Source organism: Bufo bufo, chromosome 9 (genome assembly GCF_905171765.1).
Source record: "Bufo bufo chromosome 9, aBufBuf1.1, whole genome shotgun sequence".
NCBI lineage: Eukaryota > Metazoa > Chordata > Amphibia > Anura > Bufonidae > Bufo > Bufo bufo.
Genome location: NC_053397.1, coordinates 42,921,458 through 42,937,721, shown reverse-complemented (window position 1 = coordinate 42,937,721; position 16,264 = coordinate 42,921,458). Strand labels below are relative to the sequence as shown.

The window sequence follows — 16,264 nt, the reverse complement described above, 5'->3', positions numbered from 1 at the left end:
AGCATCTCTATCAAGGTCTGATTCATTTTTTCACATAATCCGTTACCTTGAGGATGGTAGGCCGTCGTCCGGATCTTCTTACAGTTGTGTAAGCGGCACAGTTCATGGAACAGATGGGACTCAAAAGCAGGTCCTTGATCGGTGAGGATCTTTTCTGGACATCCATAGGGCAGGAGGAAGTGCTTCCAGAACATTTCGGCTGTAGTCTTGGCTGTTTGGTCTCTCACAGGCACTGCTACAACAAACTTTGTGAAATGATCAATAATAGTCATGGCATAAGCATACCCTGAGCGACTAGGCTCCAGTTTTACATGGTCGATGGCGACAAGTTCAAGAGGACGGGTACTTACAATGGGTCTCAGTGGTGCCCTCTGATCATGGTGCTCACTTCGTTTCAAGGCACAGGCTACACACTCTCGACACCACTTCTCCATGTCTTCTCTCATGCCTACCCAGTAAAACCGCTGGCGGATAGTAGCTTCAGTCTTTTGGACCCCAAAGTGACCGGATTGATTGTGGTACATCTCCAACACCATACCTGCATCTCGTCGGGGTATGAGAATCTGGTGCACTCTCTCGTTGGACACTGGGTCTAGGCTTCTCCGTAGCAATAGGCCCTTTTGTATGAAGAGTTGATGGCGCTGTCTCCACAGTTTGATGAGCTCAGGATCTGCACTCTTCCGCCGAATCCTCTCAGGGGCTCTGCCACTAGTAATGAAGTCCAACAACTCACCCAGCACTCTACTTTCAGACTGTAGTTTCACCCACCTTTCTTCTTTAGGATCAGGCCTACTGGAGGGTGAAGGAACTGCAGCTCTGTTATTGGTAGCTCGAGCCTGATCCTGTTGAGCAAATTTGTTATAGAAAGCCGGCATCTCTACATCTTCCCAAGCATCTCGCACATCATCAGGAGCTGTCTCTGTGGGAAGCCTGGATAAAGCATCAGCGTTATCATTAGTACGTCCAGCACGATACTTTACAGAGAAATTATAGTTGGCAAGGCGAGAGGCCCATCTCTGCTCCAAGGCCCCCAATTTAGCTGTATTTAGATGCGCCAGAGGGTTATTGTCAGTGAATGCAATGAACGGGGTGGCGGCTAGATAATCCTTGAATTTTTCTGTCACCGCCCACACTAATGCCAGGAACTCTAGTTTGAAGGAACTATAATTCTGGTCATTTTTCTCAGCTCCTTTCAGGGAGCGGCTTGCATATGCTATCACTCTCTCTTTTCCCTCTTGGATCTGGGCTAACACAGCTCCCAGGCCTCGCTTGCTAGCATCAGTATAGAGATGGAAGGGCTTGCTATAATCTGGATAACCTAACACTGGAGGCTCGGTCAGTTTCTTTTTTAGCAATTGGAACGCTATCTCTCTTTTCTCATTCCACTCAATGGGCACAGGAGTTCTAGGACTCTTTTTGGGTTGCCCCCTCAAGAGTTCCTGGATAGGATCAGCTATTTGAGCAAAATGGGGGATAAAACGTCTATAGTAGCCGGCAAAACCCAGGAAACTCCTCACCTCTTTGACAGTAGTAGGAACCGGCCAATTACAGACAGCTGCCAATTTATCAGGGTCAGGTTGCACTCCCTCTCCGCTTACTATATGCCCCAGGTATCTTACTGCAGGTTTGAGCAGGTGACACTTGGATGGCTTTACTTTCAAGCCATATTTGATAAGGATTTCAAATACTTCTGCCAAATGTTTCAGATGGTCCTCATATGTTTTTGAGTACACAATGACGTCATCTAGATACAGCAGCACTGTTTCGAAGTTTTTGTGACCCAAACACCGCTCCATTAGTCTCTGGAAAGTTCCTGGGGCATTACATAGCCCGAACGGCATACAATTGAATTCGAACAGGCCCATGGGAGTAGTGAAGGCAGTCTTTTCTCTATCTGCAGGGGCCATGGGTACTTGCCAGTAGCCACTGGTCAAGTCCAATGTGGAGAAATAGGCAGAGGAGCCCAGAGCAGTTAGTGACTCCTCAATGCGGGGCAGTGGGTATGCATCTTTGTGGGTTATTTGATTAATTTTCCTATAATCCACACAGAAACGGATACTACCGTCCTTCTTCTTTACAAGAACCAGGGGTGCAGCCCACGGACTACGGCTGTCCCGGATCACATTAGAGTCTTTCATTTCTTGGATCATTTCCTTTACAGTCTGATATGAAGTAGGTGGTAAGGGTCTGTATCTCTCCTTGATAGGAGGATGAGAGCCAGTAGGTATGGTGTGTTGTATGACACTAACCTCTCCATAGTCAGTAGCATGCTTACTGAAGGCCTGGTGGTGCTCCTTGACAAGCTGTAGAATCCCTTCTTGTTGATGTTGGGGGGTAGTCTCGTCCCCTACATGGAGCTCTTCCCACCAGGGCACTTGTGGCTGGGTCACCGGCGAACATCTGCTGTCTGCAGCTGGCGGCTTTTCTGTCACTGGAAGACGAATGATGTCTTGGAAGGACACCTGGGACAGCTGGGCAACAGGGCAATGCTTAGTAAGCGCAACAGGATGATTACTCAGATTAATCAGACGGACAGGTACTTTACCTTGGGAGACGTTCACCAGGCACTTGGCAGCTCTCACATAAGGATAATCCTCCATCTGGAGTGGTTCCACCAGGGCTGGATAATCTCGGCCTTCGACTCCCAGGACAGCACGACACCACAAAAGAGTTTGAGAATTAGGAGGCAAAGTCACAGGCTTAATATCACGGATCCTGGCAGTACAAATTTCTCCTTTCCCATTAGCAAACCTCTGCTGGGCACTTAACACAGTAATAGTCTTTTGAATCACCCTCCTGGATGCAGAGGAAGCAGTGGGCAAAGTCTGATGTAATACAGCAAGTATTTCTGAATAACAGTTTTTGAAAACATTGGTGCCTAGAATGACAGGATGTCCTCCTCTGTCACCGGCCTGTACTACGATCACTCCCTGTTGAGGCAGGGTTACTTCTCCCACCTGCAGGGTGGGTTCCCAGTATCCATGAACCTTTACTGGTTTGCCATTGCTGGCGATAATTTCCACCCAGGATTCAGGCGGTTGGGTCAACTGATTGGTGTCCCAGAACTTTTCAAATGCAGGCAGCTGAATAGTAGTGACCTGAGACCCAGTATCTAATAGGGCTTCAAAGGGGACCCCGTTGATCTCTATATTGATTTTAGGATGGGATCCTACATAACGTGGCATCCAATTTGGATCCTCTGGACCTAGTGTTCTACCTCCCGAGGGTTGGTCCTCAGCCTCAGGGGTTGCCCGTTTAACTGCCAGCACGTGGATTCTGTGTGTCCCAGCTTTTTGCAGTATGTACACACGGGCTTCTTGCGACCTCTATTACGCCTCCCAGGATCCCTGGGGTGCGTCTCTTGGTATTGAGGTGGGAACGGCCTAGGAGGGGACAGGAATTCTTCATCTAGCATTATGGGTTTTTCCCATTCCTCTATTTTTCTGCACACTTTCTCTAAACTTTTAGTGAGGTGATTTACTTGCTCTGTCAGCATGGCAATAGTATCGGTAGCTGACACTTGAACAGCTTGGCCGGCCTCAGCTCGGTTAGTGACAAGCGGTTTTGGCCTGCAGGCTGATGACTCAGGTGGGGTGCTCAACTCCGGAGATACTGCTGACCCCAGAATTTTTATAGCCAGTTCTTTAAAGTCCAGAAAGGTACTGTTAGGGTGCTGGGCGGACAGCATCTTTAACTGGGTCCTTATTTGTTCACTAGACACCCCGTTGATAAATTGTTCCCTCAGGGTCTGGTCCTGGTTATCAGCCTCCTTGGGATCTATCTGAATTACAGCCCCTAAAGCCTCCTGAAGTGATAGGGCATAGTCACGGAGGGACTCACCGGACTTCTGTTTCTTGCCAAAGAAGTGCATCTTTATCTCTGAGGCAGTCCTAGTTTCAAAAGTGGCCCTGAGGCGGGTGAATATCTGTTCTAGAGTACTCCGCTCAGTAGCAGGCCAGGATAATACCTCCCTGCGGGCAGCTCCCACAAGCTGCGCTAGCAGGATTTCTATTTGCTGGTCGGCATTTATAGGGTACAATCGGAATAGTGCCAGCAACTTTTCTTTAAAGTCCCTTAGGGTATGGGTCTCTCCCCTGTAGCGAGGGAACCATGGGGCCCCGAAATAGTAAGGCATGGTAAAGGGCATCATGCTGGGGGCTGTAGGATGATTAGGAGCCGCAAGCTCTCCCGGGGCCGGCTGCTCAGGCACTCCTGGCTCTGACATGGTAGTCTATTGAGAGGTGGCCGCTGGCGACTAAAGGGGCCGGAACAATCCCCTTCCCTCCGGTTACAAGTGCTTACCGGTATCGCTGGTCTTGCGCAGGCCAAGTCTCGCGAGGTTCCGGACGTCCTGAGACCGCGGTGACGCAGGAGAAGCAGGGCCGCGGCGGTGCGATGATGAAGAGGGGCGGGACTCTCTGTGTCTTTGCAGGGATCCGCCCACGAATGTCCTCAGCGGCGCGGGAAACTTTACTCCAGGCAGCCGGTGGCCATCTTTAGCAAAACGCTGTCCATTCACTGACAGCAAGCAGGATTGTAAAAAGTCCACAAAACCACACTCCAATGCGGCGATTTTCTTCCTCTGGGTAGCGCAACACTGCACAGCGCTTTTTAGAGGTTTTTGGTACACTTTGGGTATGATTTTCAGTCCACAAAGTCCACTTGAATAAAACAGGCAAATTGTCACTTTGGTCACAGGGCAACTGTATAAGGCACAAAGTTCACGCTTCTTGCACTAGAAAGCGTGCGTATCCTGTTCGTGACGCCAAAAGAGAGGTGCAGCGTACTCAAGTTGTGTGCAATAGGTGTTTCTGGGTGATGTAGTGCAATATACACTAACCTGGTACGGCTGACTCTCTGCAAGGGCAGGTATAGGTAGAAATAGTTTGTGACGCCAGTGCCAAGTAAACGGTGGCACGCCGTTTGCGGATGCAGGAATAAATTGAGGAAACGTAGGATTAAAACAGAACTCCAACTTTAGTAGTTTTCCAAGCAGAGACAATATTGGAATCGCAGTTCCTTGGCATACAGTCGATTTTGCAATTCGGTCGATGCAGGCAATTCAGTTACAGCAGGGTAATTACAGAGTGTTGAACACAGGACTTGCAGCACAGGAGCTTGCACTCTAATTCTGTCTGATCCTGGAATATAGCATATCTTCATTAAGGCCCATTAACCTATTTCTGGCTTTATATCCTTGGCTATAGCTTTTATAAGTACCTCCTCTGTCTTTCTGAGTACCTCTTGCTTTCCTGATCTTTGCTTCTGTCTCTCTCAGCTTCTGGACACTTCCTCAGGCTCTAGAAACTTCTGAGCTGTGGTCTAGACTGGCCTTTGCTTCCCTGTCTGGGCCTTATATAAACTAGGGCTCTCTAGCTCCCTCTAGCGACTAGAAGCTGGAATGACACCCCTGCAGGCCTGTACATGCAAGTTTCACAGTAACAGGGAAATACATAACATTACATTACATGACATTTTATAAAACTGACATATACCAACTTCTCCATAGTTAAGGAGGGACGACAGCACACCAAGTGACACTTTGGTAGTGACGGGTATTACAGTTCCCGTACACTACATATGTTAAAGAGGACCTTTCATCTGTTTAACCCTAGTCTAATTAGGGTCTTACCTTATAGGGCGGCCCCCACTGAAGTCATTGCACTTTTTTTTTTTTTCAAAGAATTAGCTCCTCTCTGGCTATGAGCGGTGCACTCTGATTGGATGCGCTCACAGCCAGGGAGAAGAGAACCGCTCCAGTCTCCGCCTAGTATAACCAAGTCGGCTAATTAGACTATGAGGCGCCGAAATCAATGGGGGACATCAGCGGACAAACGGGGGCTCTTTGAAAAAAACAAAACCGTGCAATGACATCAGTAGGGGCCGCCCAATAAGTTAAGACCCTAATTAGACTAGGGTTAAACAGAGGAAAGGTCCTCTTTGTAAACGGATGCAGACTTTTGTATTATCTGAACGGATCAATCTGTGCAGATACATGACGGATCCGCACCAAACACTAGTGTGAAAGTAGCCTAAGTGTGTGACTTTAGATTACGTGACTTGAGATTCAAGGACTTTAGGAGGGGACTACAGTAAGTTAGATTCTTATCACTGCACTATATTGTATTTTTTCTCTTTTCTTGCGTAATCCCCATTTAGTATGTGTTCCATTATTGACAGCGCAGTTTTGTCTAATGTACGCAGTCCTGGAACAGCCTGGTGCATATCTTTGTTCAAAATGTGGGCAAATTGCCGTTTGGAATCGCACATTGTGTATCTAACTGGGCAAGTTTCAACACTGAGAAGCGTTGACAATATGGAAAAGAGTTTGCTGCTCATTGAGCAAGCACTCTATGGGGTATATGTGGGGCAGGCTGGCAGCAAGAAGGCTCAGGAAAGTGAGGCAGCTAGCTGGATAACAGTTAGAAAGCGGGGTAGAGGGAAGAGTGCCAGGGAGGCTAGCCCTGATCTGACACACCCCAACAAGTTTGCAAGCTTGGCAGATGAGGGGGATGTCAGCTCCATTAAGCAGGACCCTTCCTCTGCCAGTTAGGGGAATGTCAGCTCCATTAAGCAGGGGATCAGGAGAGCAGGGCAGGCCAGACAGGTGGTGATAGTGGGAGACTTAATTATTAGGGGTGCAGATAGGGCGATCTGTCACAAAGACAGGGATCACCGAACAGTGTGTTGTCTTCCTGGCACTCGACACATCACGGATCGGGTTGACAGATTACTGGGAGGGGCTGGAGAAGATCCAGCAGTCATGGTCCATATTGTACCGCAGCCCCTGAAGAAGCTAACTGCGAAACCCGGGTCGGGCATTTTTATGTGCGTGCTAAAAACTTTGAGTTTGTGAGTATAATAAAACCCTGTTACCTTTAAGATATCGAGGGTATTGCACCATCTCTTCTGTTTCTTTGTGAATATATTTTGACCCGGTGTTGGAATCAGCGGTCGGTGGCTCATGACGGGATCTGAGTACCAGCAGGAGGTGTATAACAGCTTCCCTGTATGAGAAATACGTACCTGTGACTGTTGCTTCTGAAAGCTGGATGCGATTTCAGTCCCCCATCTCTATAGGATTCTATTTGAACTACTGACATACATCACTGACACATAGCGCGGTTCCCGCACCCACTGTTTTACTTTGTCATTGAGGAGACTATACCTACTCCATTAAGGGCACCGCTGCTTTTGTCCTAACTTTTCACACCAAATACTGTTTATATGGTCCATATCGGAACCAATGACAAAGTTAGAGGTAGGTGGAGCGTCCTTAAAAATGATTTTAGGGATTTAGGTAACAAGCTTAGGGCAAGGACTTCAAAGATAGTGTTTTCTGAAATACTGCCTGTACCACGAGCCACACAAGAAAAGCAGCAGGAGATTAGGGAGGTTAACAAGTGGCTCAAGAACTGGTGTAGGAAGGAGGGGTTTGAGTTCCTGGAGAACTGGGCCAACTTCTCTGTCAGCTACAGGCTCTATCGTAGGGACGGGCTGCACCTGAATGGGGAAGGGGCAGCTGTGTTGGGGGAAAAGATGGCTAGAAGGTTGGAGAAGTGTTTAAACTAGGGACTGAGGGGAGGGTAATAACATTATAGGATGGTAAGATAGTGCAGATAACAGTTCGAAAGGAAAGGTGTAGGGTAAAAAGTATACATAAACCTCTTAATTGTATGTACAGTCGTGGCCAAAAGTTTTGAGAATTACATAAATATTGGAAATTGGAAAAGTTGCTGCTTAAGTTTTTATAATAGCAATTTGCATATACTCCAGAATGTTATGAAGAGTGATCAGATGAATTGCATAGTCCTTCTTTGCCATGAAAATTAACTTAATCCCAAAAAAAAATTTCCACAGCATTTTCAGGAAAGAGGTTCAATTCTTGTTAAGAAGGCTTCAGGGCGTCCAAGAAAGTCCAGCAAGCACCAGGATCGTCTCCTAAAGAGGATTCAGCTGCGGGATCGGAGTGCCACCAGTGCAGAGCTTGCTCAGGAATGGCAGCAGGCAGGTGTGAGCGCATCTGCACGCACAGTGAGGTGAAGACTTTTGGAAGATGGCCTGGTGTGAAGAAGGCCAGCAAAGAAGCCACTTCTCTCCAAAAAAAACATCAGGGACAGATTGATCTTCTGCAGAAAATATGGTGAATGGACTGCTGAGGACTGGGGCAAAGTCATATTCTCCGATGAAGCCTCTTTCCAATTGTTTGGGGCATCAGGAAAAAGGCTTGTCCGGAGAAGAAAAGGTGAGCGCTACCATCAGTCCTGTGTCATGCCAACAGTAAAGCATCCTGAGACCATTCATGTGTGGGGTTGCTTCTCATCCAAGGGAGTGGGCTCACTCACAATTTTGCCCAAAAACACAGCCATGAATAAAGAATGGTACCAAAACACTCTCCAACAGCATCTTCTTCCAACAATCCAACAACAGTTTGGTGAAGAACAATGCATTTTCCAGCACGATAAAAGCCTTTGAAACGTATGTAGTGCGTGTAATTATATTTCACTACATCACAGAAACAACTGAAACAAAGATCTAAAAGCAGTTTAGCAGCAAACTTTGTGAAAACGAATATTTGTGCCATTCTCAAAACTTTTGGCCACGACTGTATACTAATGCCAGAAGCCTGACTAATAAAACTGGGGAACTGGAATTAATAATGTGTGAGGAGGACTATGGCATAGTGGAAATAACTGAGGCATGGCTGGATGATAGCTATGACTGGGCAGGTTACAGTCTGTTTAGAAAGGATCGCCAAAATATATAAGTGAGGGACATGAACATGTGGGGTCACTGTGGGTAAAAATACATGGAGGCAAAAACAATAATAAAAATACTAATAGGAGTTTATTATAAACCACCTAATATACTAGAGTCCACAGAAAATCTGCTACTAAACGAGATAGACAAGGCGGCAGATCATAATGAGGTCGTTATTATGGGAGACTTAAACTACCCAGATATAGACTGGAAAACTGAAACCTGTATATCTCATAAAGGAAACAGGTCTCACGGTGGGGAGTGGGGGAAACCCCCCACCGTACATTGAGGGGAAAATAAGGTAGCAGCTAGGCCTGAAAACAGGGAAAAGAGAGCTGGCAACACACTAAGCATCCCTAAATTCTATCCCTGACCTCCTGACGGTATGAGCCACCATCGATGGTAGGCGGGCTCATACTCTCGAACCTGGGCCCTACTGACCCTAATGGTCCCTGCAATATGACGTCAGAAGGTGGAGACAACCGATTCCTCCATGACACAGAGGAACGGAGTCTCCAACAGGCCTAGCAACAAAGGGGAAGAAAGCAGCCAGCAGTGGATGACACCACAGGTAAGTGTCCAGAGGCAGAAAACACCACTGCCAACAGGACCAACATGGACACCTAACTGACACAGCTGCAACAGGAACCCGAGCTGTCCACGCCGCTACCACTGGATCCTGGAAACGCGCATAGGCCCAAACACACACACCAGGCAGGACCCAGAACAAACACCAAACACAGAATCTAGTAGTAACAACCTGGACTACCATGTGGAATGAACCATGGTGGCAACAGGCCAAGCTGCTTGTAGTTCCCCCTCCGGGGAACTCCAGGGACCCCCTACCTAGAGGTTAGGACAAACAAAGGATATGTCTGGCATCCAGGCTGACCTGAAACACCAAACAGGCCAGACATGAAAAACCAAACCAGACATAACAACAACCCCAAACATAAACCCACACCAAACATGCAACAAGTGGGTAGGGTAACTGAAAAAGACACAAAGGGGTGACATCAGAACATATTAGGTGATATCAATGTCCCATAAGTTGGCCCTCAAGGACTGGGCAGATGGAATAGCACCAGATCCTCAAGACACTGAAGACAATCTGACCTCAGGCTCACAACTCAGAACAATAAAAGCCAAGAGGCCACACCCAGCTCCACCTTGCACACACCTTTACCCCAAACACACCAGAAATGGGAAGTGAAACAGCCTTAAAGGGGAAGTGCACACACATGCATAACAAACAACACGTTGCCACCGGCAAACATCATGCGCAGCAAAAGTGTCACGGCAAACTATCACCAAGCCGTGACAACAGGTTCTTGGCAATAACCAAAGACAATTAACTTTCCCAACTGGTTCAGGACCTGACTAAAGGGACAGCCATACTGGACTTAGTATTAACCAATAGACCTGACAGAACAACAGATGTGCAGGTTGGGGGACTGTGAGAGATGTGTATCTGGTCTGTAGTACACATTTTTGTCCACAAGATGGCCGCAAGCCAGATGTTTGAACCATATGTATGAGAAGGTCAATAAGGGAGGGGGAAGATGGGATTACATTACAGTTTTCAAATCTACCTATGAACTCAGAGTTGAAGTTGCTGAAACCACTCCTATCAGGTTAAGGAGCCAATAGTCTCTTCTTAAGGAACACCCCTTTTGTGATGTCATGTCTGTTATTTAAGTCAATGTAATGTGAATAAAGCTCTCTTCTACCATGGCTCAGGGAAGATGAGAAGATGCTTTAATGAAACCACCTAGTGTGTCTGGTCTCATTATAAAGCAGTATGGTGTACACATACTTATTCTTCTAATTGATTTGGCACCACACAAAGAAGAAGGAGAAGTGCATGAATTGCGCTAACAGGGACACCTGGGAAATAGTGACCATAAAGTAATAACTTTCCAATTGTCATTCAAAAGAGTGTTTCTTCAAGGAGGAACATAAATACCAAACTTCAGAAAAGCTAAATTTAGCCAAGAGAGGCCAAAAATAAAAATACAGCCAATAAATGGGATATTTTTAAAAGCATCCTAAAATCTAATTGTGGGCGGTACATACCTTATGGGAATAAAAGGTTAAGGAACAAGAAAAAAACGATGTGGATAAATATGACTGTAAAGAAAGCAATAAATGACAAAATGAAAGCATTTAAATCACTAAAACAAGAGGGTAGCGAGGAAGCATTGAAAAACTATAAGGAAAAAAAAAAGAATATGTAAAAAACAAATAAAAGCAGCTAAACTAGAGACCGAGAGATTAATTGCCAAAGAGAGCAAAACTAACCCTAAAATGTTCTTCAATTATATAAATGGTAAAAAGTATAAATCTGAAGGTGTCGGCCCTCTACAGAGTGAAAGGGGAGTTGCAGAGAGCGATGAGGAGAAAGTAAAGCTATTAAATATTTTTTCTCTACTGTATTCACTGAGCAAAATAAACTGTCAGATGAAATGCAGAATGTAAAAGTAAATTCCCCATTAAAAGTGCCCTGTCTGACCCAGGAAGAAGTACAGCGGCGTCTTAAAAAGATTAAAATAGACAAATCAGCAGGACCAGATGGCATACACCCCCGTATCCTAAGAGAATTAAGTAATGTCAATGAAAGACCATTATTTCTGATATTTAAGGACTCTATACTGACAGGGAGTGTTCCACATGATTGGTGCATAGCAAATGTGGTGCCAATATTCAAAAAGGGGCAGAAAACAGATCCCGGAAACTATAGGCTGGTAAGTTTAACATCTGTTGTGGGTAAACTGAAGGTTTCCTAAGAGATGCTATCTTGGAGTACCTTAATGAAAATAAGCAAATAACGCCATATCAGCATGGCTTCATGAGGGATCGGTCATGTAAAAGTAATTGAATCAGTTTTTATAAGGAGTTAAGTTCTAGACTTGTCAGCGGCGAATCAATGGATGTCGTATATCTGGACTTCCCCAAAGCATTTGAAACTGTACCGCATGAAAGGATAGTATATAAAATAAGAATGCTTGGACTGGGAGAAAATGTCTGTATGTGGGTAAGAAACTGGCTGAGTGATAGAAAACAGAGAGTGGTTATTAATGGTTCACACTCAGATTGGGTCACTGTCACTAGTGGGGTACCTCAGGGGTCTGTATTGGGCCCTATTCTCTTCAATATATTTATTAATGATCTTGTAGAAGGCTTGCACAGTAAAATAAAAATTTTTGCAGACACTAAACTGTGTAAAGTAATTAACACGGAAGAGGACAGTATACTGCTACAGAGGGATCTGGATAGACTGGAGGCTTGGGCAGACAAATGGCAGATGAGGTTTAAAACTGACAAATGTAAGGTTATGCACATGGGAAGGAATAATGCAAGTCACCATAGATACTTAATGGTAAAACACTGGGTAACACCGACATGGAAAAAGAACTAGGAATTTTAGTGAACAGCAAACTAAGCTGTAGAAACCAGTGTCAGGCAGCTGCTGCCAAGGCCAGTAAGATAATGGGTTGCATCAAAAGGGGCATAGATGCCCGTGATGAGAACATAGTCCTACCACTTTACAAATCACTGGTGAGACCACACATGGAGTACTGTGTACAGTTCCTGTGAACAAGGCAGACATAGCAATGTTGGAGAGGGTTCAGAGGAGGGCAACTAAAGTAATAATTGGAATGGGGGGACTACAGTACCCGGAAAGATTATCAAAATTAGGGTTATTTACTGAGGGGGGATCTAATAACTATGTATAAATATATCAGTGGTCAGTACAGAGATCTCTCCCATCATCTATTTATCCCCAGGACTGTGACGAGGGGACATCCTCTGCGTCTAGGGGAAAGAAGGTTTGTACACAAACATAGAAAAGGATTCTTTACGGTAAGAAAAGTAAGACTATAGAACTCTCACTATGGAGGTGGTGATGGTGAGTTTGCTAAAATAATTCAAGAGGGGCCTGGATGTATTTCGGGAGTGTAATAATATTACAGGCTATAGCTACTAGAGATGGGTCGTTGATCCAGGATGTTATTCTGATTGCCTGATTGGAGTCGGGAAGGAATTTTTTTTCCCCTTAAGTGGGGAAAATTGGCTTCTACCTCAAAGTTGTTTATTTTTGCCTTCCTCTGGATCAACTTACAGGATAACAGGCCGAACTGGATGGACAGAGGGCTTTTTTTTGCCTTATAAACTATGTTACTATGTTACATAGTGCTCTTAGTAGAAATACGGCAGATCTATAAGTCCCTTCTATAGAGCCCCCAGTACTAATAAGAATGCATATAATGTCCCCTGGATTAAAATACCCCTATAATAAAGTTTTCTACTTCCTGTTCTGAAAAACCTACGACTGAAATCTATAGAGAAGGAAAGAAGACAGATTGTTAACAAAGGAAAAAAGATAACCAAGAGTGTGCAGATTATTAGATGATAAGGGTATAATAGAGAATACCATATCAGTAGGAAATTGTAATAACTCATATCAATAAGTGTATTCAATTTTGTGCTGTTTTCCTACATCATTTAGGAAAGAGTATGAGCGAATCAGTTCATAATAAACCAGGTTCGTTATAAATAGAGTTGAGGAAACTTGACTTTTAGCAGGTTTGTGTTCAGGTTCCAGGTTTAAAAGGGTCATTCAATACCATAAACTGCCCCCTCCCCATGTGCGGGCCCCTCAGAGGGAATATATTTACTCTGCTCCCTGCGCCGCTCCTGGTCGCTGCACCGCTGCTGCTTCTCCCCGCGCGCCGCTGAAAACATCCGGTGTCGGGGACAGGGGGGGAGAGCAGCCAATGGCAGACGGGGACGGGGGGCGAGCCTCCCTAGCGTCATCCACGATGTTAGGGAGGCTCGTCCCCGTCCATGCCGCCATTGGCTGCTCCCCCCCAACACCAGATGTTTTCATTGGCGCATGGGGAGAAGCAGCAGAGACTGTGCGGGGACCAGGAGCGGTGCAGGAAGCGGGGTAAGTATATTCCCTGTGAGGGGCCCGGCACATCATAGGGGGGCAGTTTATGGTATTGGTAAACCCTTTAAGTGAATTACATAATAGATTACATTCTCACAGAATCCAAAATGTAATTCAATGCTGGCATGCCAAATGGAATGCCTTTAGAGGCATTCCGTTTTGCATGCCGTCATAATACAAGTGTATGGCCAGCAGAACAGAACCCTCTGAGCCAGCCATACACTTGTATTATGCGGCATGCTGCCATTGAATTATGTGATGGTTTCTGTGAGAACGGAATCCATTAGGTGATTCACTTAAACTCGAACTTGAACCTGCCAAAAGGCAGATTCGTTCAACTCTAGTTATCAAATTACCAAAAATGTGTCTACCAGACGTGCCTGAAGCTTTTCAGCTTTGCTTTGGATGAATGAAGTAAAACAGTACACAGGCCATTTTACTGCACATGTCCGTGGATAAAAGCACAAGGGAAGAAGAATGATACATACATAACCCTAAGAGGAAGTGGGGAAGGGGGGAAGGGGGGGGCTTGCCCTGATTGGCTCCCAGGCTGACAGACAGCCTGGATGAGCCAATTAGTGCTGTAGCTTCTATTCTGTCAGGGACATTGAAAAGAAAGGCTAACATGAATAATTGTGCATAATAGGGAAAGGCAGGGTAAGCTGTCAGCCAGGGAGTGAGGAGCTGAGGCTGGGTTACTGCCTTAATACTGTACCTGCAAGAGTATTTATTTTTTTATATTTAACCACCTCAGGACCGCCGTACGCAGGATTGCGTCTTTGCGGCGGTCCTGTTGTTCTGGGAGGACGCGCCGGTGCGTCCTCTCGCGAGACGCGAGATTTCCTGTGAACGCGCGCACACAGGCGCGCGCGTTCACAGGATCGGAAGGTAAGCGAGTGGATCTCCAGCCTGCCAGCGGCGATCGTTCGCTGGCAGGCTGGAGATGTGATTTTTTTAACCCCTAACAGGTATATTAGACGCTGTTTTGATAACAGCGTCTAATATACCTGCTACCTGGTCCTCTGGTGGTCCCCTTTGTTTGGATCGACCACCAGAGGACACAGGCAGCTCAGTAATATGTTGCACCAAGCACCACTACACTACACCCCCCCCACCCGTCACTTATTAACCCCTTATTAGCCCTTGATCACCCCTGATCACCCCATATAGACTCCCTGATCACCCCCCTGTCATTGATTACCCCCCTGTCATTGATCACCCCCCTGTAAAGCTCCATTCAGATGTCCGCATGATTTTTACGGATCCACTGATAGACTGATCGGATCCGTAAAAATCATACGGACGTCTGAATGCAGCCTTACAGGGGAGTGATAAATGACGGAGGTGATCACCCCATATAGACTCCCTGATCACCCCCCTGTCATTGATCACCCCCCTGTAAAGCTCCATTCAGATGTCCGCATGATTTTTACGGATAGACTGATCGGATCCGTAAAAATCATACGGACGTCTGAATGCAGCCTTACAGGGGAGTGATCAATGACTGTGGTGATCACCCCATATAGACTCCCTGATCACCCCCCTGTCATTGATTACCCCTCTGTCATTGATCACCCCCCTGTAAAGCTCCATTCAGATGTCCGCATGATTTTTACGGATCCACTGATAGACTGATCGGATCCGTAAAAATCATACGGACGTCTGAATGGAGCCTTACAGGGGAGTGATCAATGACTGTGGTGATCACCCCATATAGACTCCCTGATCACCCCCCTGTCATTGATTACCCCCCTGTCATTGATCACCCCCCTGTAAAGCTCCATTCAGATGTCCGCATGATTTTTACGGATCCACTGATAGACTGATCGGATCCGTAAAAATCATACGGACGTCTGAATGCAGCCTTACAGGGGAGTGATCAATGACTGTGGTGATCACCCCATATAGACTCCCTGATCACCCCCCTGTCATTGATTACCCCTCTGTCATTGATCACCCCCCTGTAAAGCTCCATTCAGATGTCCGCATGATTTTTACGGATCCACTGATAGACTGATCGGATCCATAAAAATCATACGGACGTCTGAATGCAGCCTTACAGGGGAGTGATCAATGACTGTGGTGATCACCCCATATAGACTCCCTGATCACCCCCCTGTCATTGATTACCCCTCTGTCATTGATCACCCCCCTGTAAAGCTCCATTCAGATGTCCGCATGATTTTTACGGATCCACTGATAGACTGATCGGATCCGTAAAAATCATACGGACGTCTGAATGCAGCCTTACAGGGGGGTGATCAATGACAGTTGGGTGATCACACCATATAGACTCCCTGATCACCCCCCTGTCATTGATCACCCCCCTTGTCATTGATCACCCCCCTGTCATTGATCCCCCCCCCCCCCTCTGTAAGGCTGCATTCAGTCTTTTTTTTGGCCCAAGTTAGCGGAATTTTTTTTTTTTTCTTACAAAGTCACATATTCCACTAACTTGTGACAAAAAATAAAATCTCACATGAACTCACCATACCCCTCACGGAATCCAAATGCGTAAAATTTTTTAGACATTTATATTCCAGACTTCTT

The 16,264-nt window shown here is 46.0% G+C and overlaps 1 protein-coding gene across 2 annotated transcripts in view; it reads left to right on the top strand.

Annotated features, from left to right (window-relative positions):
* The window catches only part of LOC120978577, an 875,253-nt gene that overhangs the window by 429,061 nt on the left and 429,928 nt on the right, over positions 1-16,264 (top strand). The window lies entirely within an intron of this gene.